Source organism: Schistocerca serialis, chromosome 9 (assembly GCF_023864345.2).
Source record: "Schistocerca serialis cubense isolate TAMUIC-IGC-003099 chromosome 9, iqSchSeri2.2, whole genome shotgun sequence".
In the NCBI taxonomy this organism is placed as follows: Eukaryota; Metazoa; Arthropoda; class Insecta; order Orthoptera; family Acrididae; genus Schistocerca; species Schistocerca serialis.
This window is the reverse complement of record NC_064646.1, coordinates 359,519,870-359,525,869: the sequence shown is the minus strand read 5'-3', so window position 1 is coordinate 359,525,869 and position 6,000 is coordinate 359,519,870.

The following is a 6,000-nucleotide window of genomic DNA, read 5'->3' as shown; positions in this document are numbered from 1 at the left end:
TATTAAAAGCACTACACACCTAATACAACAAATAAAAGATATAGAAATCCCAGTCACAGCAACACTACTCTCATTTGATATAGAAAACATAATTACTTCCAGTTCAATAATGAATTTTATTTACAAGAAGATGGATTACCAATGGGGTCCCCAGTTTCAGGGGCCTTAGCAAAAATTTTGTAAATCACATTGAACAGATCATTCTCACAAAAATAGTAGCAAAAGAATACAACATATTATAATGGTTCAGGTCTATGGATGACATCCTTTGCTTAATAGATGAACCATAAACAAAAATTGAAAAACTACATACTGACATCAGCAAGATACATAAAAATATAAAATTAACAATTAAAAGAGAACAGAACAACCAAATTAACTTTCTGGATATAACAATCAAAAAACGAAACAATAAGCATATGTTTGAAATTTACTGTAAACCCACAGCAACAGACATTATCATTCCCCAATCCTCGAACCACCTGCACGCACAAAAGAAAGCAGCACTTCGACACATGCTCCATAGACTCAACGCAGCACCACTCACCAAAGAAAGGTACCAAAAAGAACTGGACATAATAATGCAGATAGCACAAAATAATGGTTACAGTAATAACACAGTCACAAAGTTAAACAACAAAATTTTAAATAAAATAAAAGCAGAAAGCTCCAAACCACAGACAACAACATAACAGAACCAAACACAAACATGCAGTCTCATAACAGCTACACAGGATAATCAGAAAAAGATGGTACACAATGACATACAAACTGCCCCATAAAATCACGAACATTTTCAAAAGACAGGGAATAAACATAGCATACACAACAGTCAATTCCATACAAAAATACACCACAAAACTGACAAAAAATAGAGGCATATACCATAAATTAGGTTTATATCAGCTACAGTGTAGCACTTGTGAAGGCACATACATAGGGCAAATAGGGAGAACATTGGATGTCAGATACAAGGGGCACATGAGAGCCTGAAAATATGGGACAAACCACTGCACATTTGCAGAAAACCTAAGAGAAAATGTCCACAAACCAAACAGTAGAGAGGATGACATGAAAATAATTAGAATCAACAATAAAAAACACCTCCTGACCATGCAAGAAAATTTCTACATACATAAAAGCAAAGGAGAGGGGAAAATCCAGTTGAATGACCAAGGACACATGCCAAGCAATTCATTATTTACACTAATAGATAAAATAATAGAATAACATTCGCAAAAAGTATTAATGTAATAATACTGTCCAATGTAATAATAATAGAACCCAACATCTTTACACTCACTCATTCATGAACCGCTCCACAGAATATTGAAACGAAAAGTCAAATCAGCTCTCATCAAAGTTTTCAGCCACTCGCTAACACCTAGTACACCTGCCACCCTCTCCCCCCCCCCCCCCCAAAGAAAACGTCGGCTCTATCCCCCCCCTCTGTCTCACTCACACACACACACACACACACACACACACACACACACACACACACACACACACACATGGTATAAACATCATAAATAGAAATTAGTTTCGAACATATACTTCGTTAGGTTGACAACAAATAGATAAACATACCAAAGAAGATGAAAGACGTAATGGAGCAGCAATATTTACGCTGTGAAAATCAGGGTACCACCAAATAGTTGTATCGAGTGACGAACGAACAATAGTCTACCATAAAAAAGAGTGAGAAACATGGAGAACAGAGTGTGGAAGGAGAGAACACAAAAATGTGATTATATGGCAGTGAAAAAAGTGGTAGTGTGGCCTCCAGACCAGATGTAAGGAAACTCATATCAGCAAATCGTTGGTAATTATTTTACTTTTTTTACAAAAAATATCGAAGTGAACTGTTTGATAATCTATAACTAACAAAACTGTATCGTTATAGATCCCACTGATGATGCCTTAGAACAGGAGAAGGCGAAATGCGTATGAGATAAATAAAGTAAGTAGCTCCAGAAAAAGGTATTTTTATTTGCAAATCAAATATTTATATGCTTGCTGCGGAGGATGGCCACACAAACAGACTTGTTTACCTCAAATAACTATACAGGTCTACCCTCAATATTATCAAGATTACGTCCAACAATACATATATAAATAAACTGCACAAAGTCGATATTTTCTTGAACCCAATGTATACCGAGCCTTAGGTATCTGAACTTCCCTCTCCCACTGCTCATCATTTCGCTTTTTGCTCTTAATATCCTTGCTCGTCTTTTCTACCACTTCCCATGGAATAAAAAAACTTCTTTGCCTTCACCTTCAGCGTATATGGACTTGACAACATTAACCATTGGCCCACCTTATTGTGCAGTGACGTTCTCACAGGCCTAACGGCTTCTTCTTATTTCTCCAAACTCTTTTTATTTGCTATTTGTACCCTCTTACACACTCCTTCATTTTTATTGCAAAATAGCGGAATGCTTCTCCCTCTCTGCCACTCTTCTGGTCAATCATGTGGAAAGATGACGGCATTTTTTGGCCACACACTACCTCAAATTGTGATGACCCAGTGCTGTATGTGCTTTACAGTTATATGCATTTACCACAAAAGCTAGGTATGTATCTCAGTTTCAGTGATTTGAATCCAAATAGTAACTAAGCATTTTCCAAACTGTTCTGCTTACTCCCTCTGTCCTTCCATTAGCTTGCAGATGTAGTGGGCTAGTCCTCAGATTCGAGCAACCGAAATGATTCCTTTATCAGAATGACATGAAGTCCGTTATCATCGTCTGTGGCACTCCAGACTTCAGTATCCACCTATTAACTAACGCCTGTGCGACTGTGATTGTCCGTTGGTCCGAAATTGGATTCATCTCGATGTAACGGTAGATCTATTATGGTCAGCACAAAACGATTACCAGCTGGTGTTCGGCTGAATGGTCCTAATATGTCCACCCCAATGAAACTAAAAGGTTCTGTTGTTTCTGGAAATCTTTGTAACAGTACCTGCTTCTCACTCAGACTAGCCCTCTGTGTGCAATCCACAAAATTCTTAACGTATAGATCAACATCATCCTTCCTTCCTTTCCACCACTATTTCTCGGGCACCCTTCTATTCACCGCCCTGCATTTACCATGGCCTGGCAAAACGTGGTTAGGTATCTCATGTAATGCTTCCAATTTTAACTTGGCCAACATCACCACTTATGGTCCTAATTTTGTCTCCCTGCGTAATAATCCATCATGCACACTGTGGTGTGCGTACTGTAAGATCTTCGGTACACGCACCATCAGATTATTTGACTTGTCGCTCTAACGAAGTAGGCGAGTGTCAGCAATATGTCTCGTGATCTTATCGTGGCGTGTTTATCTTGTGCCATTAGGTCAGACGAAAAGAAATGCCACTTGCACGCTTAGAGTAGCAGATTGACGGTGACCAACTTTAAACAGAACTTGATTAATTTTCACACACATTTATTAAAATAATAAAAAGCATAGGCATTACGTAACTTGATTCTGGATGCTGTTTACAATTGACAATCTGAAGTTCCTTTGGTCTTGGTACATTAATCTTATTCTCACATATCTCTGACACTTGAGAAAGTGTCTATTCATTTATCTTCATGGCTATGTACAGGAATATGGTAATCTTATTAGGTGCAGACTGAAACTTGACTATAGACAAACTAATGCAGACTGGTACAGACTTGTGCAGACAAATGCAGACTCATACAGACTAATGCAGACTGACTAATTGGAGGTCTGTACACTCGTTATAACACCTCATGCATTCAGGGATCACTGCGTGAGTGTGATCCGCGAGGAGAAATGGTTCTACGATAGCAGCAATCTCATTGGCTGCGTTACATATTAATACGTGGATCGGCAGAAGCAGAATTTGGTCCGTGTCTAAGGCAGCGCCATCTCGTAGTGCAGAGACGGACGAGCGCTGCGCCTGTGCTGTTGTGCTTAGCGGGGCGCACTCTAGTGGGAAAGTTGTGTACGCGCTGACTACGTGGAACTATGTACACAACACACACCAAATTACTTCTGCCTCTTATATTGTCTGCATTCCTTGTCAGTGTTTGGCGCCACTCACCATTTCACAAGTTTGTGACCTAGGGCTTGTATTACAGCTATCTTTCTGGTTAGTGCATCCACATTTCTGTGCGTTTCCTTCCCGGCATGTCGATTACTTCGTACTCAATTTCACCAAGTTTCAATGCCCATCTCGTTATTCTACTAGATGTGGCCTTCAAGCTTAGTAACCACTTTAAAGCTGCATGGTACTCTACCACCTTAAACTTCCTCTTGCTCAAATAACATTGCATGTACGTTATTCCGTATACCAGACTAAGCATTTCTTTTTCCGTTGAAGAGTAATTTCTTTATGTGGCATTCAGTTGTCTTGATTTAAAGGCAACAGGATGTTCTTGAGCATCGACCTCCGTGTTCAAAACGCAGACAAAGGCATGGTCTGACACATCATGTGACAATATAAATTTTTTCTGAAAGTTTGGAAACACCAGAACTGGACAGCATTTCAACACCTTCATTAACTCATCAGACACTCCTTGACATTCCTTCATCCTAGTAAACTTAACCACTTTGTTCAACAATTACATAAGTGGGCTTGCAATATCCACTAATGCCTCAATAATCCTCCTATAATAATACGCAAGAACGAGGGAAGATTGTAACTCCCTAGTACTTTGTAATACTGGAAAATCTTGCACTGTTTGTGCCAACTTCGAATCAGTCATTACACCATCCTCATTTATGACATGGCCCAAATAGTTAACTTCCTCCAGCGCAGAGTGACATTTTTCAGCGGTGAGTGTGAGATGTGCTGTCCTTAATCTGACTTTGTCTATGTTCCTGCATAGCCCAATGGAAGATTATGTCATCAGGATATACTAAGCGCTGACATAGTCTCAGTCCTCCCAGTTATCCGTCCAGAAACCGTTGGAATGTTGCCGGCGCATTTTTTAACCTAAAAATCCTCCTTCAATTTTGGTGGTGTCCCCACTTGCTGAAAAAGCTGTTTTTGTTCTGTCTTCAGGGGCCACTTCTACCTGATGCTGTCTGATCTTTAGGTACAAGCTCGAGAAATACTTACTTTTGCCTAGGTTATTTGTGGTTTCCATGGCATCCGGAATATAATATGCATCTGTTGTATTCTTGCTATTCAAATAACGATAAAACCGAATCTTCTGCGAATTGTCCATAGACCTCTTACGTACGATTACAATTCCTGTTGCCCATGCACTGTTACTTTCTTCTGTTATTCCGTCAGGTAATTGTCGATCTACGAACTCTTCTAAAACAGGTTGCAGCGACCGTGGTATTCTATATCGTCTTTAGTATACCAATGTTTCATTTGCTGTTGGAATCCTGTGTTGTGTTACAGGCGTGGCAGGCAACGTTCCTCTGAGAAAAACCAGATCCTGGAATTATAGCTACAGGTCCACCCACAGCGCTCCTTCTGCTCCTTTCAAATGGTTCAACATCTCACGAAATGCAGTCCTAGCTGCTTCCTGTGGCCTCTCATAGCTCACACCTCCTTTATGGCAATCGTAGCTAATAACGTTCCCTTCAAGAACTCTACATCTTCAGTGACAAAATTATCCACATTGATGGATATCACTTTTCCTCCATCCCTTTCCTATATGAGTGCAATACTACATTTGACCCAACAACAGGCTGTGTCTAACACTTCACTACCCTCCAACGGTTCTATTACATATGTCACACTAAGTTCGTTTACACATTCACCGATATTTGTTTCCTGGTGCATTTCGACACAAAATCGTGCGAATCGAACCTTAATGCTATTGCTCTTGGTTTAACTGGATCGTCTTGTATGCTAGACACTCCTTGCGGCAGATTAACATTAACAACAGTTTCCCCTAGTCAGAATGTCTTCCTCTCAGTTCCATTATACGTCGCTGAAGGTCAATTATGGCATGATGTCGAGGCTGAAAATCTAACCCTAGGATCATGCTGTACCTCTCACTTACACGATACACCACCTCC